This window comes from Panthera onca, chromosome B4, assembly GCF_046562875.1.
Source record: "Panthera onca isolate mPanOnc1 chromosome B4, mPanOnc1 haplotype 2, whole genome shotgun sequence".
NCBI lineage: Eukaryota > Metazoa > Chordata > Mammalia > Carnivora > Felidae > Panthera > Panthera onca.
The window spans coordinates 125261583-125289251 of NC_138345.1; the positions used below are offsets into that span (position 1 = coordinate 125261583).

The window sequence follows — 27669 nt, forward strand, 5'->3', positions numbered from 1 at the left end:
AGTGATTACTTCATAGGCAAACACGAATGTGTCCCAAGTGGTCCAATCAGGCCTATCCCCAGGATCACTTTTTCCACACAGGAGTTAACATGGTAACATGCAAGACTGGAGCCCATTCAGTGCCTACCTGAAACTCGGGCCAACGTAAAAGACAGAGTCTAGACCTGAAGAAATAGACTAAGACCAGGTCCTGGAAAACTCATTTGAATGCCTAGATCCAGGTGTACCTATCTTTGAAGTCAAGTGGTCCTGGATTTTAAGTTACGTTATTCAATAAATGTAGTTTTTTGCTTCAAGCAAGTTGGATTGGGCTTCACTTAACCTCCATGGAAAGAGTCCTGACAAATTAGATGGTCATAAAGAAGGGGAGGCTGTACAGAAATGGAGAATGACATGAGCAAAGACTTAGAGGCAGGGTTATAGGTTTGGGGGCATCTCAAGCATATTCATCAAGACCATAGAAGATAAACGGGGAGGGGGGCACATATAATGAAAAACACTAAGTGATAGTGACTTGGGCTTCACCTGAACTTCTGAGAACCCAAATCCAGAGCCAAAAGGAGGAAAATACATGCCTGGACCCAAAGGCATCTCATAAGCTGGCTGGTCCAGTTACCGTTCTCATTCAGGGAAATCCCTATCGTATGCCAGATGCTGCACGTCTGTGGTTCGCATTGTTCCTTTAAAGAATAGCATAGATTCTTCCCCGGGCAAGCCACACATTTTCATTAGCTGTGGTCAGGAGGGAAGCGTGCTCCTTCAGACAAGTTTCAGCTGACAGACTGCTCTGGGGCACGTCTTTCAGGGAAGCTGATTCATCTTCTCTGTCGGCTGGCTGGGGGGGATGCACACCTGTGTCCTGGGATGACTTCAGAGAGAGGGGAGACAAAAGACCACTTGGGGCTCCAGCTGCCTCTGCAGACACTCCTGCAGTGGGGCGGACACAAGTGCAGCCATGCCTGGTGGGCAGTCAGCACCGGGGCTGTTTATGTTCAGCTCCTGGGAACCACCCCCCCCCCTCCCAATGGGGACTCTTCCCCTGAGTTCTGTCCCAGCCCTCAGCTTGGGTCGGGGGGAGACTGACTGACATCTGGGCTTGATTCGATCCCCCACTTATCCACCTCTCAGCCATCCACACGCTACTCGTTCTTCAACTATTGCAGAAAGCAAGCTGTTCAGAGATGCTTTGATGGTGGAGTCCCAAACAGGGCTGGAGGTGAAGTCACAGCAGGCCCACATTTAATCTAGAAGAATTCCGCTAGATGTGGTTGGCGAGAGGGAGAAAAGAGAGACCAAAAGAGAACAATATGTTATGGACATGACTTGACCTTCCAACCCACTTAGACGGCACCTGCTCCAGAGTGACTTTGAGAAAGCGTGTCATCTGTGCTCTCTGTGTTCATACGCCTCTCATCACCCACAGCCTTGCTTTGCTGACCACAGTTGTCAGAGTAAGTAGAGCTGGCTGCTGTAACAAACAATACCAAATCCAACAGGCATAACACAATGGAAGTCACAGGGTGAAGTGTGTCTGGAGGTGCTCCTCAGTGACTGTCCTCTAAGCAGTGATGATCAGCACCTTCCATCTGTGACACTGCCATATTAAACACTCCAGAGGGAGATGACAGCTGCTGCTGGCTGGATTCCCCAGAAGCAGACTCTGAGGGTGAGATTAGAATGCACGATGTTTATCAGGGAGGGAGGGCTCCTGGGATCAACACTTGTGGAAGGGAGGCAAGATTGGGCAGAGGGAGAAGAGGAGCTGCATTGCAGCCCCAAAATAGTCTCCGGGAGCCCAGTGGAGAATTCTGGAACTGGGTGGCCTCCCAGAGATGCCCTGCGTCGGGGCAAGGTGGTTATGCTGTGAAGCCTCGGTGTTACCAGTCGGTGAATGCAGATGAGACCACCCTTCCGCAGCACTCCCAGCAGCTGAGGAATTAAATTTTCACTGCTAAAGAGGGAAGTGGGTGGTGCATCAGAGCAACCACTGCAGGGGGACTAGAGCAGATGTCCGTGAACTTGTGGTAAATATTTTTTTCCCCAGGTTTTCCCCCTTCTAGTGTTTTTAATTTTAATTCCAGTATAATGTACAGCGTTCTATTAGCTCCAGGTGTACATTAGTGATTCAACACTTCCAAACCACACCCGGTGCTCATCGCAAGTGCCCTCCTTAATCCCCATCACCTAGTTCACCCAACCCCCCACCCCACCCCCTGTGTGGTAACAATCAGTTTGTTCTCTATGGTTAAGAGTCTGTTTCTTGGCTTGTCTCTCTCTCTCTCTCTCTCCTCTTACTTGTTTTGTTTCTTAAATTCCACAGGTGAGTGAAATCGTATAGTATTTGTCTCTTTCTGACTTACTTCACTAGCATAATACCCTGTAGCTCCATCCACGTCATTGCAAATAGCAAGATTTCACTCTTTTTCTGGCTGAGTAATATTCCATTATATATATAATGGAATATATATATATCTATATATCTATCTATCTTTATTCAGCTATCGATGGACACTTGGGCTATTTCCATAATTTGGCTAGTGTAAATATCACTGCTAAACATAGGGGTGCATGTATTCCTTTGAATTAGTGTTTCCGAATTGGGGGGGGGGGGTGGTAAATACCCAGTAGCATATTTACTGGATCATAGGGTAGTTTTATTTTTAACTTTTCAAGGGATCTCCATATGGAGATTCTGTTTTCCACAATGGCTGCACCAGTTTGCCTTCCCACCTACAGTGAAAAATGTTCCTTTTTCTCCACCTCCTTGCTAATGCTTGTTTCTTGTGTTGTTGATTTTAGCTATTCTGACAAGTGTGCCATGATCTCTCACTGTGGTTTTGATTTGCACTTCCCTGATGATGAGTGATGTGGAGCATCTTTTCATGTGTCGGCCACCTGTTCGTCTTCTTCAGAGAAATGTCTGTTCATTTCTTCCGCCCATTTTTTAATTGGGTTATTTCTTTTGGGGTGTTGATTTGTATAAGTTCTTTATATATTTTGGATACTAACCCTTTATCAAATATTTCATTAGCAAATATCTTCTTCCATTCAGTAGGTTGCCTTTTAGTTTTGTTGATTGTTTCCTTCACCGTGCAGAAGCTTTTGATGTGATGTAGTCCCAATAGTTTATTTTTGCTTTTGTTTCCCTTGCCTCAAGAGACACATCTAGAAAAATGTCGCTACAACCAATGTCAGAGATCTTTCTGCCTGTGCTCTTTTCTAGGATTTTTATGGTTCCAGGTCTCATATTTAGGTGTTTAATCCATTTTGAATTTACTTTTGTATGTGTGGGAAAGTGGTCCAGTTTCATTCTTTTGCATGTGGCTGACCAGTTTTCCCAACACCATTTGTTGAAGACAATTTTTCACATTGGATATTCTTCCTTTTGGTACATATTTTAGGTTTTGCAGGCCATGTGGTCTCTGTCACAACTACTTGCGTCTGCTCTTGTAGCATGAAAACAGCCAGAGGCAATGTGTAAACAAATGAGTGTGGCTGTGTTCCAATAAAACTTTATTTGCAAAAACAGGCAGCAGGCCAGACTGGCTTGGGGCCATAATTTGTCAACTCCTGGGCTATCGAATGACAGAAGTATTTAAAATCCAACACTGACAGTGACGTAGATCACTCCTGTCCATATTCCATTGGCCAGGACTCAGTCACATGGCCCAATTTCACTGCAAAAGGCTAGGAAATGCAGTCTTCCTGTGAGTCCCAGAAGAAAATCAATGAAATTTGTGAGCATCCAGCCAGACTCTGCCAGTGCCATTCTTGTGTTGAAAGCCATTTTTTAAACATGATACAGACCCGAAATATATTAAAGTGTTCTACATATCTATTACTAAGTAAAGTAGTATCCACTGTACTTCAAAGGAGACTTGGAAGATTTTCAAGAGTTCTTTTCATGGTGTGTGAATTTTGCTCCACGCACCCACTTGGGAACCTAATCCGCCTGTGAACTGTGATTCTACGTCAAGTGAAATGGTGAAGGGCCAAAGAGGCAGGATCTAGATAGACCCAGGTTTAGAGCTCAGTGCTGCCACTAACCAGCTCTGGGTAGCCGGTCTCATTTCCTTCTTGATCCTCAGAGTCTCTTGTTCTAAAACGAGATGCTAATAGGGCCCGCTCCATGTGGTTTTTGCAAGGACAAAAGTGCCACTTAGCAGCTGGCACATAGTAAGTACTCAACAAATGGGAAAGACCATCATCAGTTCTTCATTAAGAAAGGGGGCATATAATATAGGCAATCAAAGTCTGCTGGGTGACGAGACGCAAGTTTGTGCATCTCCCCAAACCTGTTATTATATTTGTAAAATAATCAGACAGTCCCCCCAGATGTGAAGTTGGGATGAGTAGGAATTTCTATGACTCTTGACAATTAAAAATAAATACAAAATGGTAGTAATACTTACCTGACAGGGTTGTTGTTGGGAAGATAAAGCTTACGTCCATAAGAATGCCTTGAGGGCAGAAATATGCCAGGCAATATAGTAGGTTCTGGGGAAACAGGCATGAATAAGTTGTTTTATTGGTTATCTATTGCCACAGAACTCATTAATTTAAAACAACAGTTTAAGTGCCACAATTCTGTGGGTTGGCCAGGTGGTTCTTTGACTAGTTTCGCTTGGGCTCACTTACGCAGCTTCACTTAGCTGGTGGCTTGGTTGTGGATTGTGCTCAGCAGGGACATCTGGGAAGGCTGTGTTCCATGAGAGCAAGCACAAGCCTGGAACAAGCTTCTGATTACATCATGATTGCTGACATCGCATTGGCCACCACAAGTCACATGGCCATCATGTGAAAGGGAACCACATGAGGGCATGGATACCAGAGGAGGAATTCATCTGGGACCGTTATTGTAAAAATTTACCACAAGTACCTTATATGCTCTTAAGAAAGCTGCCATGAAATGTCCATCTTGCTCCAGTAGACTCATTATTTTCCACAGCCCATCCTCCCTGACATCTCTAAAGGAAGCATTGGTAAAAGAACCACCTAGTGAGCTTGCATAAAATTGCGTAAGTCAGAGAAAGACAAATACATGACTTCACTCATGTGAGGACTTTAAGAGACAAAACAGACGGACATAAGGGAAAGGCAATAAAAATAATATAAAAACAGGGAGGGGGACAAAACAGAAGAGACTCATAAATATGGAGAACAAACAGAGGGTTACTGAAGGGGGTGTGGGAGGGGGGATGGGCTAAATGGGAAGTGACATTAAGGAATCTACTCCTGAAATCATTGTTGCACTATATGCTAATTTGATGTAAATTAAAAAAAAAATTGCATAAGTCAGACTCTCCACCTAGAACATCAGGCATCATAATGTCTATCTCACACCGTCAGATCACTCCTATTCAGATCCCATTGGCCAGAACTCAGTCACATGACCCAATACAACTGCCAAGGAGGCTGGGAAATGTGGTCGTCCTGTAAGTCCCAGAACTGAGAAATGGCTCAGCTTTCACAGAGACTCTTACACTGATGTTACTTCTGCCTCCACAGGTTCCTTCACACTCTGGGAAGCTCATAGTAGGATCTTCCTTTACCTGTTGGCATGGCTTGGCTGACAGTGTAGCAACTAGGAGGACGTAGTAGGATCTATGGAGGTTGGACAGTTGCCCAGGCCTCAAGTAGGTTGGGTTCAGGAACATCCAGACATTATACCATGGCCCCAAAGTCCTGGACATGAGCCCCTCAAACAGACACTGGGTGGGACAGCCCTGGAGAGTGTGTCTCTCCTTACGTTCTGGGAAAACAGTGTAGGAAGATAATTGGCTTCACTGTTTTTCTATAAAGGTAGCATGTCATGGAGTCAACTAGGACTTGTCTCCTCTTACCATTACAAAGGACGAGGACACTTGGTTCTTGGGGGTAACCCCTACGTGTCCAGGGAGTATCCCACATGGAGTTTCTCCTCCATTTATTCTCTACTTCTCTTGTCTCTCTGCAGACCTATAATTCTCTCTTTTTAAGCCATCCCCTGTATAGTATCTCTGCTCTGCTGTTTCCTAGACATGCCAACCCTCCTTAAAGATTAGGGGGGAGGGGTATCTCACAGAATGATGGAATTGAGGGATATGAAGGAAGGCAAGATAATGAAGAGATAGCCAAGCTAAGAAGACTCAAGGGACAGAGAGAAAAGATATTTAATTGGTAGTACCAACAAAATTCGGTGATGTGGGCTCTTGGCCTATTTCCTACCCAAGGCCAGCTTCATAATTTGCAGGCCTCAGTGTAAAATAAAAATGTGGGATCCTACTTAAAATGCAGGAAGAAAATTGCCATCAAAGGTACTAATTGTTGTTTTTTTCTCTTCTTCTACAGTCTCTCTTAGGATTTTTCATGGTACTTTTTATTTTCTATTTATTGTCATTCTAAGTAAAGAAAAAGTAAAAATTATAAATTAGTAGCATGAATGTACCATTCACCTTTATACTGCTCACTGTCAATTTTAAAGTTTTTATTTATTTATCTATTTTTGAGAAAGATACAGAGAGCAAGGGGGGGAGGGGCAGAGAGAGAAGGAGACAGAATCCTAAGTAGGCTCAATGCTGTCAGCCCAGAGCCAATGCAGGACTCAAACTCCCGAACCATAAGATCATGACCTGAGGTGAAATCAAGAGTTGATCACTTAACCAACTGAGCCACCCAGGTGCAATGCCAGGTTGTTGTTTTTTTAATTTTCAAAAATGTTTTATTTCTTTTTGAGAAAGAGACAGAGAGACAGAGTACGAGAGGGGGAGGGACAGAGAGACAGGGAGACACTGAATCTGAAGCAGGCTCCAGGCTCTGAGCTGCAGCACAGAGCCCAATGTGGGGCTAGAACTCATGAACCGTGAGACATGACCTGAGCCGAAGTTGGATGCTTAACCTACTGAGTCACCCAAGCGCCCCCAATGTCAATTTTAAATGCAAATAGAAGAGCATTTAACTCCTATGCATAACCATCAAAGGTGCACAATTCATGCCTCTTACTTGCATACGTACCTCGTTTTTACCACAACAGTAGAAATGCTGCACCAAACTAACTCAGTTACTTTCATTTCTTAAATCACCCATCCTCTACCCAGAATTATGAGTAAGGAAGGAACAGAAGGAAAAGGAATGATAGGTTGCCTATGTTTTCCTTTCCTTCTGTACCTTCATTTTCAGCTTAAGTAAGGATCTGATAGGGTTCCTTGGTTATTTGTGGTTCTTAGAATATCATTGTTTTCCTTCTGTGTTCTAAGAAAGTTGTTTTAAGTGGAAGGTATGGCTTCTGGGGGTTGTTGGTGCCCTCATTTGGCCAATCATAGATGTGCTCACCTTGTGCACCTACATTGTGCTCACTTTGAGAGTCTCACTGAACTCCTACTCACCATGAATCTACTAAAATTTGTGCTGGGGACATGACAACTACTATATGTGAATGGGGGGACAAGGAATGGCAGACATGCAAATTGGGTGTATTTCTTCTGCTCACACACGTGCTTCATTGTCCAATCCAACTTCACTTAATTATTGGGAATTTCAAAATGGCAATAGGAGAGCATTAAACCAAGCTCAGGAGGGCTCATCCTTCTAAGCAAAGAGCTCTGCACATGCCCACGAAGCTGAAATAGGCATTTGGAATTTTCACAGGCACCTCCATCTAAATGCATCCCAAACTGATGTCTTGATCTACCCACTACCACCGCCATCAAATATTCTCCTCATCTCCTCTTCCCATCTCAATGAATGGTTCCACTCTCCACTGTCTTGCTGAAGTCACGCACCTGGTAGACACCTTCCTCTCCCTCACCACCAGCCCCTCTCCTCTACCACATCCAATGCATTGCCAAATCCTATTGATTTTCACCTCCAAAATACACCCCCAATCTGTCCACTTGTATTTATCTCCACTACTCCTAGTGTAAGCCACCATCAACTCTTACTTGGACAACTGTAATTACCTCTTAGTTGGTGTCCCTGCTTCCATTCCTGGCCCTTACAATTCATTTTCCACATGGCTTTCAGAGTGATCAACATAAAATGTGAAAATGAAAGTGTGTCAACCCCTGCTGCTGAAATCCATTCCTTAACTGGCTCCTTCTGATCCTTGAGATCAGAAGTTCAAGTGTTCAAGTGTTCCTTCCTCAGAGAGGCCTTCTTGGGCCCCCAATATAAAGTAGGCCTGCCCTACACCTCCCCCATTCTTCTCTCTCAGAGAACCTGTTCTTTCCCTTTGCCATGCTTATCACCACTCGAAACTATATATTTGTGGGTGTTTCTCGAGCCAGCATATAAATTCAAAGAAGAAAATGCTCTGTTTCATTCACCACCTTATATACCCAGCAACTAGCACAGTACTTGGTCCTTGGTGGGAACTCAAACCTTTTTTTTAAGGAATGAATGAATGGACTCATGAGGTCAAGGAGAAGGAAGAGCCTAGGCTACCTCCCAGACCTCTGGCTAAAGAGGACAGGGAGCTAGTGGTGGCACACAGAGGAAGGAGCGGTTCTGAGGGGAAAATAATCAATTTGGCAAGAGAATGAGCTGATGTAGGTGAAATTGTCTTATAAGCTATAGATATCATAAATGCGCAGTAGGAAGTAACAGAAGGCAGTTCCTGTTGGTGTGAATTGAGGTGAACATATCATCAAAACCAGTGTACTTTAAGAGTAAATGGGACACTAGAAATAATTATGTTTGGGTAATAGGATAAGCCAAGACTAGCCAGGCAACAGGACGTATGGTCACCCTAGGAACAGATTAAAAAGACAAAGACACAGGTCTATGTTATAGGGCCCAAGAGCAAGAGTGCCCTGCTTTGGCCAAGTGCCAATCCCCTAGTTCACTCTACTAGGAGCAGGGGGAAGAAGACCACTTCACAGACATGGTTTCCAGGTAGTACAAGAAGCCAGGTAGATTTGATCTAAAAGAAATCAGTCATAAGATGTTAAGGCATTCCAACTTAACTGGCAAGGCATGATGGCACATTAAATAGGTGGTAGTTGAATGTTTGCAGGCTCCAAGCTGGGAAAGGTAGTCAGGGAAGACTTCCTAGAAGAGTTGCTCCTTGAGAGATTGGTAGACTTTGGACGGAGGCAGACGAACTGGAAGAGTGTTTCAGGAGAAGGGAACACATGAGCAAAGGGCAGGAGGCAGGAAAAATGAAGTTAAGTTGGTCATTCTCATTCATCCTTTGATATTATCACCCCTCACCACCATGTAGCCCATAGTTCCTTATTGTGGAGTCTTTTCTCCAGTAACAATCTGTTCGAGGATTTGAAACCTTGATCCTCATCATCGTCCTGTCCCGTGTGGGTGAGCAACCAGAGCAGCTGACCGTAACTGGTGTCATCTACGGGGTCCGGGGGTCCGGACCTGGGACTGACTAATTAATGAAGCCATTTTAGGAGAAGCTGTTTTTTGACCAAGATGTCTATAACAGAGTTTTTCCAATCATGCGTGAGTGGGTCAACCAGTAACTTTTTTTTTTTTTTTTTAGTAATATAAAACAGAGTGGAAGAGAACATTCCAGAATTTATTACAAAAGTAAGGGTAAATATTGCTTTGTAAAACTTTTGTTTCAGTCACATTCACATGGATGTATGGGTCATGCTCACAAATATTTAAGAACACTGCCTGAGTCAGAGCCTTTTTATTACCTCCTCCTCCCGAAGAAATGGCTCCTTGGGAGAAAGCGGGCTGGAGGTCTGTGATGGTAACTGGATGCTTTCCTAAGATTCAAAATGCAGACAGAAGAGAATGCTCCAGCTTTTGGATTTTGCATTCTAAAAAGGAGCCAGAAAAGCATGTCATGGTAAATTATAAAGTGCTTCTGTTACCTTCCTTTCCTTCTCCACCTCCTACCCTCCTTCTATCCATTAATAGGTTCATCAGTGTGGACCAGACAAAACAGAGATGACACAGGCTGCCATGTAATACTGACGCATGGAGTGGACACAGTGACTGATCATGACCCTTAACCGTCTCTCTAAGATACAAAATGACCAGACCTCCCTCCCGTCCATGAACAGATCAACGCTAATCCTCAGACAGCCATGCCAAGCCTTTGGGTTTCCCAGGTTGCTCAGGGTGAGCCAGAGACTGATAAGCAAGCTAAGCAAATTCCCAGGGTTCCAGCTACTAGGTCAAGTTCCTAAGAGCCAACGGATCCTGCTGTACTCTTCCCCACCCATGGAACATTGCAGCTCGGGTCACTGCACAGGCCGCTGAACAAATGCCCAGTTGGCCCGTGAGCCACGCCTTGATCGCTTCACTGTGGGAGGTCAGTTTCCTTTTCCCCCAAGAATCCAACATTGAACTTCCCAGTCCGTCTTTTCTCATTATATAAGCCAGCTGTTTCCTGCAGCCGCCTGCTGGGATGAGAACACTGGCCCCAGGACCGGTCTCTCCCGCAGGCCGTGGCTACGGCCTCTGTCCTCTTGGATCTCCATTTCCTCATCTGCAAAATGGGACAGCCCTCCCTTGCCTTCCCACAGGGCCGTGGGGAGGATCTGGTGGCCTGGTTGCCACTTCCTTCCCCTTCTGCGAGCGAGGTGGTGGTCGTATCATAAGCCACTGCTCCTGTCTGCCGTCTTGGGGGAGCCCGAGGGGTGGGGGTGAGAGAGAGGCTGGGGTTGGTGCTCACGCGAAACGCTGACCCAGGGATACCTCCATCGTACTTGGCCCCCGGCCCACCCACAACTTCCCCAGCAATCTTGCCGCTGCCGCACCTTAAAACCACCCAGCAAGAAAAGGGGGAAAGTATTTCTCTCAGTGAAGCCCTCAGGTCCTCCCTCTGAAACCAGAGCTTCGGGGAGAGCAGCGAGTGAGCGGTGACTCAGTGTTTAGTCTGTGGCATTTCGTGTGCGGACGGACTCCGGAGGGTCTAGCTAAGCTCCCAGCGGCTCTAGGAGGGGTCCATGTGGGAACGAAGCACACTCAGAGGGCGGCTGAGCCCGGCACAGCCGAGGCTGAGGGGAGACACCCGTCCAGAGTGAGTGAGGACAGAAAGGTTAAAAGGTAGCCCTGAGTGGGCGAGTTGGGGTCAGGCAGGGGATGGTCTGGGGCCAATCAAGATAGACATCCAGGCGGAAGCTTCTGGAGCCAACGTGAGGCAGCTTGGCAGCCAGAGAGTTTCTTCCCCCCCATGGATCCCTGGCAGGGAATGTCAACAGCACGGGGTCTCGTCAGGGCCCCACGCGTGACCGAAGCAGGGGAAGAGCTGCCGGCCCACCTCAGGCTTCCGGTCAGACCCCCCACCTCGAGCCCAGTGAGCAGGCAGGGATGGTGCCCCCACATCGCAGCCGCTCCAGACGAGGAGAAACTCACATGAGAAACATCTGCTCCTCTTCATGGGAGTAAAATGGCCTCTGTGTGTGTTTGTCTGTTTCCTCCTCATGCCTCCCCTCTTCGATCTCTCTTTCCTCTTGACTTTTGTAAACATAAAGTGTGGTGCCAGGGCTCGCAAACCAAATCCCAGAGATATTGGGGTGGGTTTGACGTGTCATTTGCTACCGCGAAGGCCTGCTTGCCGGGGGAGACATGTCTGCGAGGAGAGGGAGGGAAGGAACGGGGGGCAGGGAGCACGTCGGAGGTGTGAAAGGAATCCAGGGAACGGGGACGAGCTAGGCTCACACCTTGGAGATGTCACCACCTTCTCAGCCCATGTGCTTAGTGACAGCTGTGGAAGCTTTGCTTGGTCCCATCCTTATGTGGAAACCTCCTCAGCCCCAGGCCATGCCTTCCACCTGCACCTTATTTCATCCAAAGCCTACTGCCAGGACTCAGCAAGTCATAAATAACGGTAAAATAAAGAACATCCAGTGGACGTTAAATAGTTCAATAAATCAGGCTAACTAGACTTCTTCCTGCTCTCACTGGAGGGACTGGTCACAGCAAAAGCAGCTGTTCCCCGCTGGCCACTAGCCACTCCCTGCATGGCCACGCCATGCATTTGGACTAATAACTCGATCAGTTTGGAGCACCCATAATTATTTCCTTCTAACGTTATTGCAAAGTCTAGCTACTCTCTCAGGCTCTGCCTTTTATCTCCTGGCTTCCCATTTCCCACTTATAGGAGACCAGATATACTCCTGCTGATGACCCAAATGTCTTCTGAGGAATGTCCTTCTGATTCAGAGACTGAAATGTGAAAAGAGAGTGGTGTCCTGAACACAGAGGTCACTCGCTTACTGGTCTGGATAGGGGGAGATATGACGAGGAACAAAATAGTCCTTGTGTCATAGCAAGAGAGAAGGTGCTTAATCCCCTTCCTTCAGAGCATATCATTTTATCACTGCCTGACATCATAGTTTATGTTTTATATGTATCTTCTTGCTGTTCCACTACAAGGTAAGCTCCGTGAAGGCAGAGACCTTGACTTTTAGGGTTGATTGCTCACTACTGTATTCCAGTGCCCCAGACATTGCCTGACACATAGTAGGCATTTGGTAACTATTCATCCAATGGATGAATGGTTGAATGGACCTCTCTGATCAGATTGGATCATGCATGACAAGTAAAATGTCTAACCACATGCACACAATGAGCACAGATATGCACGCACACCCACACACAGGGGGTAGTGAGGGTTTGTGAGTGAGTATGATAATGATTCTATTAATTCAGACAGTCATGGCAAAAAGTCAAGCTTTTCTGTGCCAGGGATTGTGCTAAGAGTTTATGAGCATTGACTCAGTCAATACTCCCAATGTCTTGTCCTATTTTAAAGCTGATAGAACTTTCAGAGAGATTAAATGACTTGGCAAAGTCAAGACTTAGTTAAGAGCAGACCTGGGACTTGAAATCAGGTCCATCTGCCTATAATGTCCCTACCTCTTAACCGTGATACTTCCTCAAAATCATCTTTTCAGTCAGACACTCATTGTGTTCAGCAAAACACTATTAGATGATTATTATTTGACTTCTCATGGTTGCCTTATCTCCACTACTAAATTAGAACTTCCTAGTGAGGGACTATATCTTATTTCTTTATTACATTCCAAACAAGACCTCGTACTCTGACCTGCACATAGCAGAAACACAATGCGTGTCTATTCCATTAGTTAATTAATATAACCATTGGGTACATAACAAAAGAGAAGTCAACCACAGATGACACCCAAAGAAAGAAAGAAATGATAAGATGAAAGTGTCAAAATGGCCCTACCTGGTGGGAAACCTCTGGTTGCTAGGGTCAAGTTTTATTCCTCTTTATATTTTCAATTGTTCACAAAAGTCTTGGCATCATCTTTGATGCATGAATTAAGAAAAACTGGTTCACAACCTGTGAATTTCAGAGTAGTGGAATTAAAGAGTCTTGAGGGGTGTTTTATCTAGATATTCAAAGGCTTTGATGGATAAGCACCTATTATGATGCCCAACATACAGAAAATACTCAAACACCTTGTTGAATGAATCAGAATGGTATCTGACATAGAGAGAGGATTCAATAACTGGTTGCCAAAATGTACGATTAAATGATTTTTGCTGGTCTAATAAAAATGTCCCCATTTATCTAGTCAGGCACATTTTTGCATATATTATTTCAGTTAATCCTCATATCAACTCTATGGATCAATAATAATATAGGAAACTAAGGGAATGGCCTGGGAAAGAGGGCCTTCACAATTCCATCTAGGCCTTGTCTGATGTATCACCTGTATTTTACAGGTAAAGAAACTGAGCCTCAGAAAGGTTAAGTAATTTGCTTAAGGTCCCACAGATATAAGGGGTGGATATAGGAATTGAACTGCTTGACTCCGAAAGTTTAGCCATGATGCTTGGTCCTGTCCTGTCGCTTCCTTCTGGCAGAAGTGCTGTGTCCTGGCATCATAATAGTCCTGGGAAACCCCTAAGCCAGCTACTGGAAAGAACTTCAGATACATGGCAGTGGCTTAAGGTGGCCCTCAGTCTCTGACTTCCCCAGTGTGCCACAGCCAGAGTCCTCCCTGCTCTCCCTCCTTGGCAGTAACAACTTCAAAGCATGGGAAAGAACACACAACAATTGAGGGCTCTTGGCCCAGTGAGGTGTCCAGTATCCAAGTTCTTTGCTTTTGTTATGTAATTTAGGTCTCTCGAAAACATATGAAGTGGATATTGATCTTATTCCCATTTTATGGAGGAAAATACTGAGGCTTAGGGAGGTTAAGATATATGTCTAAGTTCACACAGCTGGTAAGTGGCAGAGCTGAGTTCAAACTCAGGTCATCTGGCTTCCCAAACTCTTAAGCACCATGACTGCTTTATTTACATTTATGGTGTTTAGAAACTACCAGTTAAGACATTACTGTTGATATAATAATTATAATCATGGCAATCATGTAGTTACTTATTGTTTGCAAGGCATTTCAAAGTGTATTCTTCATCTGATCCCTCTGCTAGTGTTATGGAATGAGTAAAATGCCACATTTTACTGATAAGAACCTGAGGCTAATGCAGGGAAACAACTAAAGAACTGGGAATTTGAACCCAGGCCTGGATGATTCCAACAACTGGATAACACCAACACCCTCCTGGTATCCCTGTCCTTACCCTTAAATTTTCTGGCATTCTTATTTTGATGTTACCCTTGCCCTCGAAGTTGTACTACACACCTCATCTGCTCTCCATGTCTTGTACTGTATATTTCTTGGGAACTACAGTCAGGAAGATTACAGGGAAATACAAAGACTTGATGTTGATGCCTCAACCCTCTACCTTCTACTGCACCGATCAGCCCTGGTTGTCTGCCCTGTCCCACAAAATTATTAGGGCTCCGCTCTCACAAGGACTTTAAAATAGATGGATGCTGGGGCGCCTGGGTGGCGCGGTCGGTTAAGCGTCAGACTTCAGCCAGGTCACGATCTCGCGGTCCGTGAGTTCGAGCCCCGCGTCAGGCTCTGGGCTGATGGCTCGGAGCCTGGAGCCTATTTCCGATTCTGTGTCTCCCTCTCTCTCTGCCCCTCCCCCGTTCATGCTCTGTCTCTCTCTGTCCCAAAAATAAATAAAAAAATGTTGAAAAAAAAAATGTTTAAAAAAAAAATAATAAATAAATAGATGGACGTTGGAAGGATGCTCCTGTTCCACCAGAATGCATTTGGTTAGAAAAAGTGTGATATGGGGTACCGTCTCATTAACGAGCTTGGCTCGTTGAGAATGGCTTCATCAAGTAGGATCTGAAATCATCCCTTCAAGCAACTACTAACCAACAGAAATAGAGGTAAATATATGTGCAGAGTAAATATATGTGCAGTGTGGGGCGCCTGGGTGGCGCAGTCGGTTAAGCGTCCGACTTCAGCCAGGTCACGATCTCGCGGTCCGTGAGTTCGAGCCCCGCGTCAGGCTCTGGGCTGATGGCTCGGAGCCTGGAGCCTGTTTCCGATTCTGTGTCTCCCTCTCTCTCTGCCCCTCCTCCGTTCATGCTATGTCTCTCTCTGTCCCAAAAATAAATTAAAAAAAAAAAAAAAAAAAAAATTAAAAAAAAAAAAAATATATGTGCAGTGTAAGAAGTGCAGATGTTAAGTGGAATGCCCTTTAGCATGTAGGTTTAGACCCTTTCAAATTATGTTACAAAATCTATAAAAACCTGTTGGAAAATGAGTAATTCAAAGAGATGCCTCTGGGTGTTTTCCAGAATAAGCAAGTTTTGTTGTTATCATTAGAATCAACATTGTCAGAGCGAGTCTTACACATTAATTGAACTAGCAAATGCTTCTGAGTATAATTTTAGCAATCAACGAATTATATTAATAACCCTTAATGTCTGTATGAATTTATGGCGTGCAATATTTTTTCACATATAATATACTGTTTTGTCCTTACCCCAACCATTGAGATCTTTCCATTTAGATAGAAGAAAACTAAGGTTCAGATCTGAGATTCCCTGAATTCAAATTCATTGTTTTTATTTTTCTATTACTCTTAAATATAATAATAATAATAATAATAATAATAATAATAGAAATTAAGGGATTGGCCCGGAAAAAGCGATATTCTTTCCCACCCTTACAGTTCTGCCTGGGTCTTGCCTGATGTATTGTTCTTCTTGTATTTGACTAAGGATGATGAAAAATGAGTTAAATAGATGTGATTCCTCCCTTCTGGATGATTACATTTCGATAAGGCAATAGTGATGCCCATCTAAAGAGTATGTATTTCTTCATTCATCAAATACAAGGACATGGGGCTTTGCTGGCACCTAAGGAGCTCTTGTGAAAATTACAAAAAGGCTCTTCACCTTCTGAGAGGATGTGACCCCAGATAAAGACACAACTACCAACCAGCAGAGCACTGGTCAAAATTTTAGCCCCCACTTGTCCCTCAAGCTAGATACCTTTGTCTAGTGTACAAATTTCACAACCAGAGGCAGAGACTCACATTCTAGAGGAGGAGGAGAATATATATATAAATAGATCATTACAGTGATGCAACAAATTTCATTTAAAAATTTTTGAAAAAGACACTACAAGAGAATAAACTAGGAGTTCCATTCAGAATTTTACTTTCATACTCTTGCTGAGGTTTGAGAAAGCCCAACTAGTGATGTCCTTTTTTCCCTTCCTCAGAACCAATTGGGAGATAAAATTTAGAAATAAGCTGTTATCAGAGACTTTAGGTCGATGGATAAGTAGACTTCTTCATACTAAAACCCCAGAATCAGACTAATTTACCCATCTGGTCAGTTGCAAACAGTTTCAGATTTTCACTGCATACCGCCCACCTGGACCCACCCTGGGGCCTAGCCATGCCAAACTCAATTTTTGGAGAGGCCCAGCAGAATGTGTGCTTCCTGCAAAGTGAATTATATGCCAGAGAAAGCGGGAAGAAAAGGTGGAGACTCTCATTCCCAGTCACCTATCCTAAATTCACAATTTCAAACATTTGAAAGGCTGGGAGCTCTAACAGAGCTTCTCCTCCATGGAAAGAAACACCAGACGTGAGGAAGAACTCCCAGTCTACCCCACTTCCCATTTAATGAACAGAATGATGCATTCATTCCTATTCCCAGAACCGGACCACAAGCAGGGGCCATATCTGTGCCACTTTCCATTTTATCTCTGTGGTACCTAGTAGGAACTCATTAAACATCCGTTGAAAAAAATGTGCTGACTGAAATGATCAGAAAGGCTTCCAGAAAGGAAATAACATCTGGGTTGAGCCTTAAAGAATCAGTAACCAAGAAACATCAGTGATTAAGGGGATTTGGAAGTCGTTCAATAGGGACACAAGATTTTGTGAAAAGGGGAAGATTGGAGGCAGCACGGGAGAAAGCGGGTCATAAAATGCCTTGTGTGCCAATCAAGCAAGTATTGGAATACAAAGAAAAATAAACAAGGATGAACCATAGATGAATGTAGTAAGGTCTGGGTTCACATGATAGTAGATGTGACCTTATGGGTATGCCTTCTCCAGACCTCCTATTCAAATACCCATGGAGATGCTCCAAAAGGTAAAAACATCTTCAACAGGGTGAGCAAGATAAGGAAGCATAGTAAAGTGCATGGTTTCTGGAAGCGATACATATGGTAAAAATTTTGAGAAGAAACTAGAGCAAGGTAGGGAGTCAGAAGTGCTAAGTTGTTGGATGGTGGGGGTGGAGCAGGTCGTAACTCTTTCCAGAGTGTTTAGGGTAGGCCTGCCTGAGGAGGTGGCATTTGAGGAAAGATCTGAAGGAGCCATGGGAATGAGTATCTAGGGGAAGTGTGCCAGGCAGAGGAACAGCCAGGGCCAAGGGCCTCCGGCAGGGTGCACCTAGACATTCCAGGAGCAACACAAGGTCCAGGGTGGTTGGCGTGGAGAAGGCAAGGGGCGGGTGGGAGGAGATGAAGAAACGGGGCAAAAAGGGATGTCACCACAGAGGCCTTGAGGACACTTGAAAGGCCTTTGACTCTTCCCGTGCAGGAAACTGGAGACTCTGGGGTTTTAGTAGATAAGGGTGTGATGTGACTAAGTCTCTAAAAGGGTCACTCGGATGCTGTATTGAGGCGAGGCCATGGGGGGACCAAGGATGGGAGCAGGGAACCAGTGTAGGGAGCTATCACAGTAATCCAGCTCAGAGAAGGCGGTGGTTTGGACCACGGTGAAAGACGGGAGATGGGCTTATTCTGAACCTATTTTGAAGGGACAGTCAGCAGGATCTCCTGATGGATTGCTTAGAGGTGTGACCGCAGGGTCAAGGATGATAACACCATTTGTGGCCTGAAAAACCAGAGGGGTAGAATTGCTGTCAAATGACTAAGTTTGGGAAGACTTTGAGGGAACAGGTTTAGGGGATAAAAATGTAGTGAAGTTTTGACATGCTGAGTTTGAGATATCCATCAAACATACAAACGGAGATGTTGGGTCTACAGCTGGACATTTGAGTAAGGAGTTCAGGTGACAGATGCCTGGGATGGAAGTTTCAGTTTCAGAGTTTTCAGCATGTGAGTGGCATTGAAAACCATGAAGCTGGATGGGATTATCAGGGGAATGAGTGTAATCCAGAAGACCAAGTCCAATTCTCAGAGCTCTCCAACAGTAGCAGAGGAGGGAATAGCAGGGGAAACAGGGAGGGAGAAGCCAGAGAAACAGTAAAACCAAGAAGGTGGTACTCTGGAAGCCAAGGGAGGAAGTAAATCGAGAAGGAGAAAGTGATCATCTGTGTAACATGCAGCTAATAGGCCAAGTAAGATAAGGACTAAGAAATGACCCTTGGATATGGTCTCAGGTTAGGCAATGGGGACCCCAACCACAGTACTTTCAGTGGAACAATGGGGCAGATCAGAATGGGCTTAAGAGAAAGTGGGAGAAGAGAAAGTGGACACAGAGTATAGACACCTCTTAGAAGGAATATAGCTGCAAAGGGAATCAAAGAGTAGAAAGGCTTTGGAAGAGCAGGATCATGGGAAGTTCATTTGTTTTTAAGATGTAAGGGATAACAGTACATGTGCATGTTTGCGGATTTGATCTAGCAAAGAGCAAAGATTGATAAAGTAGGGAAAGAGGGGAGAATCATTGGAGATACTGTCGAGTGATTGGTTTTAGATTAAAGCCTGGGTAGCACATTTAGCGTAAAGAAAGGGCTGGCAAAGAAGATGGGACGGACACTTCTATGGCATGGACAGCAGGGCAGGTTGGTCATGGAGTAAAGGGCTGGGGGTGAATGGGGACACTAGCTAAATACATTACGGTATTTCTGAATAACCAGTGTACGTATTTAAATTGAAAGTCCAAAACTATAATAAAAACTAAGATGTATATGGCTTTACAAAAATATACAATATTGACGGTAATGACAAGAAGAAGCTGTCTCTATAACTCAAATTTAAACTTAAAAAAAAACTAGGAAATACGTGGTAAAGGGAGGCAGAAGGTGAAAAGATAAAACTCCTCATGGATTCAGGGATTAAAAGCAATGGACCCTCAACTCTGATAATTAGAGAAATATGGATTTCAAGCATATTTTATAATTTCAGAGATAACAAAATCTGTAGTAGAATATAAAATAAGTATTTGAAATTTGGATGCCCTAAAATCCAAGAAGTCTGATCGCTTTTCCCTATAAACCACATGGGACAGGCCAAAGCCACGCCCAGAATGAGGCCCCAGGAGTTTGAAGGCTCTGCCGGAGAAGCAGGAAGTAAGTAGCTAAGCAGCTTACTTCACTTTTATGTTTCCTTCCAAGGGATTTGAATTATTTGTGAGATTTGCAAATTTGAAGGCAAGCAAAACCCCCCACATATCCACTGAGCAAACAAGGACAGGTTCTGTCACCTGTAGCCATCATCAGTGTCATATAGATTATAATCTTGGGGCATCTGCTGAGTTTGGCTGCAGGAAGATCCCTGCTCCTTCTTAAAGACAGTAAGAAGCCCACATTCCTCTTCTCTGCATTCTCAGAGAGCCCTGCTCCACCCACCCTCCCTTCCTCTCCTTCTCCCCAACTGCTACCCTTCCCTACACACACACACACACACACACACACACACACACACACACAGAGCCCCACTCCTTCCCAACACACAAGCAGCTGGGTTCTCATGATTGGAATGATACGAGGTCTATTTATTTTGGGTTAAGAAGAAAATGTTTATAATTCACAAAGTCAATGAATGGTTTCCTAGCAACTTCTTGTACAACTATTGTGAAATAATATTCCCTTTCTTTCTTTCTCTCTCTCTCTCTCTCCTTTTCTCCCTCTCATATCCTCTTCCTGACCACCAAGGATTCTTTTTTTTTCTGTTTTAAATAACAGAACACATTGAGGGTTTTATAAAAACTGGGAATCTTTCTGTAGGAAATACATGTAAATATGTACATATTCACTCACAATTCAATTGTGATGTACTCAATTCCATTCACGATTCAAGGAGTTCATGGAATTCCTGAAACCTACCCGGTTAATAACCCTGTCCTACACACAGGTAACATAACATTCATTTTCCATCCCTCTCATCCAGACAAGGAAAAAACAAAACAACAGCACGTGGTTATCCCTGCAAAAATATGATGGACTCCACTCACTTCAGAATATTTCTTCCACCCTTCCCCAACATTATTCGTTCAAACCCCAAAGCATCAGTGCTCCTGCCCGGAGGGATCTGATCTGCCTGCTTCTGCCTGCATTCCCCCAGCCAGCAAGCATTTGGGAAATGGGAACATACCTTATGATGGCCTGAGGAGAATGCCATTAACATAGGCAACTCGAAAGCCTTCCAAACCCAATAAAAATGGCATCAGTGGTCTCCTCACCCGGCTCCATTTCACAGGCTCATCACCACTGGGTGTTGACCATCTGTGAGTGCCCAAGAGCCAAGGCCAAGTGCAGAGGCTGTACTGCCCTGGACCCTTAACAGAGCCCAAAGTTGACTTCATTGCGTCATGAGGCCCCAGGGGCCTTTTAAATGTCAGCTTAGATCCTTGGTCACATCAGTGTCACCAAGTTGGAACATCTTGATCAAATCCTTTACAAAATGAAAAACACATTGAATAAAAGAAGATATTAACAGTTGTCTTGCCCTGAATATTCTTCTTTAGTTCTCCTCAGAAAAAACCTTCTGAAATATCACTTCAAGGAGCCAATATGGCATGAGGATTAAACAGGTAGCCTCTAGAGTCAGAGTAACCTGGTTGGAAACCCATTGCCACCACATATCGGCTGTGTGACTTTGGACATATTTTTTATCTCTCTGTGCCTCGGTTCCGTCTGTAAAAGGAAACCAATAATGTTGAAAAATACCTCTGGTATAGGGTTGTCATGTGGATTAAATGAGTCACTATGTAGAAGACACTGGAAGCAACATCTGGCGATAGGAAGTGCTCAATAAATATAAGCCACCACCACTCTTCCCATTTTACAGATTAGAAACTAAAGCTCAGAGGGCAAAGTGACTCTCTCAAGATCACACCCCTAAGCTACATCTCTAGCAAGTGATTCTAAGGACTGGGGTCACAGCCAATCTGTGATGCTTCCAATCTTCCTTGAACACCAAACCCTTCAAAACGATCGCCTTTTTAAAATCAGTCTTTGTGATACTGCATCATTCCTGTGATAGTACTGCCCAAAATGCAAACCTGCGTCTTACTATAAGGAAACATCACACAACCCAAATTGAGGGCCATTCTTTAAAAACAACTGACCCATACTCTTGAAATATGTTAAGGTCATGAAAGACAAAACGTGAGGGCTATTCCATATTGAAGGAAACTAAAGAGACATAACAATCAAGTTTAACACACAGTCCTGGATTGGACCCAGAACCAGAAAAAATTTTTTTTTTGCTACTAAGGATGTTATTAGGTCAATTGGCTAAATTTGAATAAGGTATGCAGGTTAGATATAGCATTATATCAACATAAATCGCCTGATTTTGGTCATTGTAAGAGAATGTCCTTGTCACTTAAGAAAATATACATTGAAGTATTTCAAGATAAAAGGACACCGTGTCCACAACTCCCTTTCAAGCAGTTCAGAAAAAAAAAATATATATATATATACACATATACATATATATACATACATACACACACGCACACACATGGGGCGTGGGGGGAGAATGACAAAATAAATGTGGCAAAACGGCAACATTTGGGGAATCTAGAAGAATATGAGGGAATCTTTGTGCTATTCTTGCAACTTTTCTCTAGATCTGGAATTACTTCAAAATAAAAACATTTTGGAAAAAGAAACACAAAGAACCAATCTTCTCCCTGCCAGTGATTGCCCCTGAGCATACAAAGTGTGGGGTAGAATTTCTCTGCGGCCTCACCTACAGATACAGCTTCATTCCAGAGAAGACTTCCTTGTTGATGTTAACACAGTTGATTTGTTTTTCCAAGAGAAGATACTCCACCACCACCCATTGGACCCTTATAAAAAGAGAGACATTTCAAAATTAGAAGGCATTATTCTCTCTTGTCCAAGAGGATGTAGCAATTTCTCACTCCTTTTCCCCACTCCTGAAAACTGTCCATGGTTACACTCATCACTCGACACCCACTGACAAAACCCTTTTTTGTCTGCCAGATCTTCACAGGCTTCTAAAGAATGCGGCGAATTTGCCCTGCCTGACTGTGGTTCATTTGTGCAAAATTCCTCAACCCCCTTTTCCATTCACACTTTCATCGTCCGTGCCCTTTTGTCCCATAGGCCCCTTAAAAACAGCACCACAGAGTGAGTGGATGGTCGGGGCCAGGGGGGAGGCCGCAGGCCGCTGAGTCAGCAACGGTAAGCACCTACTGGCTACTGCCAACTGAGCCAGCCGGGAAGGAGGCAAGCCTGGCCCGCCCTCACAGAGCTTCCACTGGGCAAGGGAAGTGGAACCAAAGTTTGGAGGGTGTTGCCGAAGGGAGATGCAAGGTGCTGGGGGGGGGGGGGGGGGGATGGGGAGCTGTAGAAAGGGAGCTGACTTATCCTGCCCAGGTCAAGGGAAATCCTGTGCCATGGATCAGGGGGAGTTGGGTGGGGAGTGGGGAGCAAAAAGAGTGTTTACCACTCATAAGAATAAACACCTGTACTTTTTTTGGAAACAAAACAGCACCAGGGGGAGAAAAAGGAGTGAGTGATTCTTCCTTATCTTTTCACCCACGGGGATACCTATTCTCAAACTCCGTGTGCACTTCCCCTCCTACCTCCCTGCCACCTGGGGTCACCTGGCCACACCCAAAGCTGGATGGCCAGTGGAAGGAGAGCACTTTGACTGGCACTCACCAATCATGATTCATCCCAGGGCTGGGTAAGGGCTCAGCCTCTCCAGAACAGCACAGCCACCATAACGCAAAGCCAAGCTGTTCTCCCGGTGGTGGGTAAGGTAGCCCTGGGGCTGCTGGGTAGGAAACCAAAGGTATCTGCTTCGTCCTAAGCCAATGTCTCCAGCCTTCCCTCACAACTCAGACAATCCGGTTTTGCATACAGCCTCAGGGCAGTGGTCCTCCAACCTAAACACGCATCATTATCACTCGGAGACAGAAGCTTCTGTGCTTGGCATCCTTCCAGATTTTGCCCTACGTACCACTTTATCAGCTATTCATTTGTATCTTTTATAATGAAATGGTATCATAAGTATAGCCCTTTCTTAAGTTCTGTTAGGTCATTCTAGTGAACTATCAACTGGGAGAAGGCACAGGGGTCATGGGAACCCCCACTTGTGGCTGGCATTGAAGAAAGGGCAGCCTTGGTGGGGAGCTTGCCCTTTAACTAATGGATCTGATGCTGACTCTGGGTGGTTAGGGACAGAATTGAATTGAATTGTGGGACACACACTTGTCAGAGATCTGGTGTAGGAATGCACTCATTTAATCCTTATATATATCACATTATCATCATTGTCCCCAGTTTAGGGACGAGAAACAGACTGACAGGGTCCCACATTCCCATGGTCACATAGGAAGCAGTGGAGTCCAAACTGAAACTCAGGTGGGGGTCTCTAGAACCTGAGCTCTAAATCCAGGTGACAGCTGAACACAAGGCCAGGGTACCACGCACCTGTTGCGTATGTGAACGATGCTCCGGTGTTGCACCACGTGGAGCCCCGTAATCACCTCCCCAGTCCGGGTTAGACTCGTTCGGTCATGAATCACCTGGGGCATTTGTTAAAAATAGGGATTCCCAAGGCCCTTCCCCTGAGGACTCTGATTCAGTACGTTTGGGGTGAGCCCTGGGAACTTTTATTTTTAACAGGCTCCCCAGACGGTTCTGACCACCTGGCAAGTTTGGCAAACGTGGTGCTGTGCCACTCTTAGCAGCCTCCTTCCCCAGCTGCACGGGAGGGCCAAAGAACCTGCCTTGCTGCCACCCAGTATTTGTCTGAGTACCTGACACGTCCCTATACAGAGATCCTAAGAGCTGGATATGGTCTCCTCCAGTCTCCACACGTGGCTCAGTCTTCCACGTGGAGGAATTTTAACCAATTAGGCAGTACGAAACCAACGCGACACGACCAAAGCCAAGCCCATCCACAGCCCCACTCCTGCTTCCTGCTCTTCCTCCTGTGTTCTCCAAGTCAGCAAATGACCCGCCATCCACCCAGACGTCAGGGCCACGAATCCGTGGCACATCCTTCCTGCACTTTCTCCTTCACTCCTCCACTCCTGGTCACCATTTTCTAGCCATTTCTTCCTCCTTTGTGATACAAACCAGCTCGTCCTCTTCTTCCTTCCGCTGGAGAACACCCCACTCTATTTTTCCCCCAGACCTGCTTACTCACCAGGCTTTCCGTCCTCGTCCTTCACACCCACCCCATACATGCACCCTCTGGAGGCAGACTGTATACTCCAAAGATGATTACGACAACATCTCCCATTTCACATGCTCTTCTAGAATCTTCTCACTATTCCAAAAGAGGTAGGGTCTAATGTCCCTTCTCTTGAGCATAGGTACATTTTTGTGACTATTTCAATCAAGAGAGTATGCAGAAGTGATGTTACCTGACTTCTGAGGCGACTTCCTGGTGGTGACTCAGATACCCCTTTGCCCACTGTGACTGACACTCACTCTTGAGACTTTCAGTCTCCACCTGTGCCTCCGTGTCGGCAATCAACTGCCCTGAGACTGCCGAGCCAGGAAAGAAGCCCAAATTTGCCCACACTCAGAGACCACATGGAACGGCCCCGAGGCTACGTGAAGAGAGATGCCTGACAGGCTCTCAGGGGCTCCAGCCCCTTCGGCCACCATTTGGCTGCAACCACGTGAAAGACCCCAAATCAGAATTGACCAGCTGAGCCCCTTCCCAAATTCCTGACCCAAAGGAATTATGAGAGATGACAAAATCATTGTGGTTTGAAGCCAGAAAGTTTCTGGAGTGGCTTTTGCATGCAGCAGCTGCTAACTGGAACCCTCTTTAATGGACACACAGTGGCCAGAACTATATGAAGCCAGAGAGCAAACTATTTGTTACCACTCAGCATGGATATTGAGAGGAAGTGCTTTTGACAGGGGGATTTCCTCCTCATTGAATCCTGTCTTAAAAAAAAAAACAAAACAAAACAAAAAAACAACTTGGGCTTGTGCTTTGTCTGGATTTGGGCAGATCTGGGTTCAAAGAAACCACTTTGGCTGGGTTGGTTAGACACCACCCTTCTTGGAAACTGCACTGCATTGAAAGAATGAAGAGAGGCCATGGATGAGGAGGGAGAGGAAAAACACACCAGGCAGAGGCAGTAGTGGGGGGGGAGGGGTCCCTATCTAAGGCAAGAAAAAGAGCAATATGTACTCAGGACTGCAAGAAGGCGAGGGGCCCTTAGACAAGTGCCCACCTTGGAAAACCCTGTTCCAGGGGCTTAAACAATTCAAGGTTTATTTTTCTCATTATATTAGAATCGTGTCCATGAGACGCCCATATGATCTTGGCACTGGACAACATCTGTGCCCACCAGCCAGTCTTCAACTGCCCAAACTCGCAACTGTTTAGGGGCTTTTTCCCAAGTCAGAGCAGGTCACTCTGCCCTCGGGTAGGAGAACCGAAGTGTGCGTTCCACACTGGCTCCCACAGTCCCCTCGAAGGGTGAAGCTCCAGGTGCCCATGAGGGATTGTACTTCATGGCTCACCCTTTATTGCCTTTCTCCCCATCCTTGTCTCCTGTCGCCTCTCCCTTTTCAGCATTTCCTGGGATCGCTTACCAAATAAATGACTTGCATTCTGTGAAGCTAATGCAGCAGAAGCAAGATGGGGAATGGCAGGTGCCGATGCTGGAAAAGTAGGCAGGGACCAGAGAGGCAGGGACTTGCTTGAGGACACACAGAAGTTAGAGGCAGCGCTGGAATCGGCCTCGGCCGATTGGGCAGCACATCTATCCATTTCAGGCTGCCCTAAGCTCACTAAGAAGCCAAGAAACAAAATCACAACTTATAATCTTGGTATTTCTTCCTGCAGATGACCTCACCTGAATTCTTACCTCTCACGGCTTCCTCCCACCAAGTAGCACCCACCACAGAGCACTTCTCTGATGCTGAAACCATCAGCAGACCAAAAAGCAAACAAAAACAAAGATTCAGTAGGAGCTGGGAGCGCCTTACAAGTATACCCACATCAGTCAGCTCAACGTCAAAGAAACACCCCAAGTCAGACTCTGCCCAGTGTATGCCTCCTCCATGTGCTAGCTGTGTGGCCAAGGACGATTTTCATAACTTCTCTGTGCTTCCTCTGTAAGTACAGATACACTCATAATGCTACCTCGCTGGGTCATTTCACAATAAAATGTACAACATGAACAGGTGCCTAGGTCATGCCTGACCACCGTATATGCTTGGGTAATAGCCAGCCCCTCTCATTCCTCCTACACATTCGCTTTTTCCGAACAGAATGAAAGATCAAGTAGAGGTGTATTGGCCAAATAATGGACTCCATTTGCCTGGCGTTTCTTAGCCTACTAGCTTCACCTGATTATTTCTAGGAGGCTAATACCTCATTACAATAACACTGCACTCTAATACCAGTGGGCCCATAAACAGAGGCCCCACTAAAATAAAACCATTATAATCATGGCTCAGATTTAATCACTGGCTAGTGGGCTCCCCAGTGGTTTGACCAAGAGCCAGGCAATAGTCAAATAATCAAACTGCAGATGCCGGGATAGCAAATCAGCTCAAATTTAAACAGTGGCAGAGACCCAAACTACAGTGGGGAGAAAAGGGGGATGGGGAGGGGGGGAGACGCAGGCTTACACAACGTCGGAATTTCCCTTCCATGGCCTCCCAAGTTAATTGGCCCGTAAAATAACTGGGCTTGTTAATGAATAATAGGCTCGTTCCTGAGAGGCATCTAGGTCAGGCAGTCACTCTGGGCCCGCTGGCTGTTGAGGCTGCTCTTAGAGGTGAAAGGGAGCCCTCTTGAAGACAGAGGCATTATGATCTCCATCCTACTGGTTGCTCACAGGCACTCCGCTGCTTGGAAAGAGGACCCTGAGCCATAGAACCAATAATGGGAGGGAAGGAGAGGCAGGTCAGTTTTAGCGGGCTGAAGCTTACACAGTTTGAGTGCCCACTAAAGAAAAATAAGACTGGGCACCTGGGCAGCTCAGTCAGTTAAGCGTCCAACTCTTGATTTCGGCTCAGGTCAGGATCTCACGGTTCGTGAGATCGAGCCCCGCATCAGGCTCTGTGCTGATGGTGTGGAACCTGCTTGGGATTCTCCCTCTCCCTCTCTCTCTCTCTCTCAAAATGAATGAACATTAAAAAAAAAGAAGAGACAAATAAGACAAACTATGCATATAAAACATGTTCGACCATTCAATACCACC

General features: G+C 45.2%; 2 long non-coding RNA genes across 2 annotated transcripts; both read right to left on the reverse strand.

The window, feature by feature from the left end:
- Positions 1-316: 316 nt before the first annotated feature.
- On the reverse strand, positions 317-4963 carry LOC132695453 (uncharacterized). The gene is made up of 4 exons (XR_009617822.1): positions 4880-4963; positions 4413-4497; positions 1122-1258; positions 317-868 (listed from the first exon to the last, which is right to left on the reverse strand). It is a non-coding gene; the product is annotated as an uncharacterized LOC132695453 (long non-coding RNA).
- A 3982-nt stretch (positions 4964-8945) lies between these two features.
- Positions 8946-27222, reverse strand: LOC132695452 (uncharacterized). Its single transcript, XR_009617821.2, has 4 exons — positions 27095-27222; positions 22203-22302; positions 9636-9761; positions 8946-9080 (listed from the first exon to the last, which is right to left on the reverse strand). It is a non-coding gene; the product is annotated as an uncharacterized LOC132695452 (long non-coding RNA).
- Between the last annotated feature and the right edge of the window lie 447 nt (positions 27223-27669).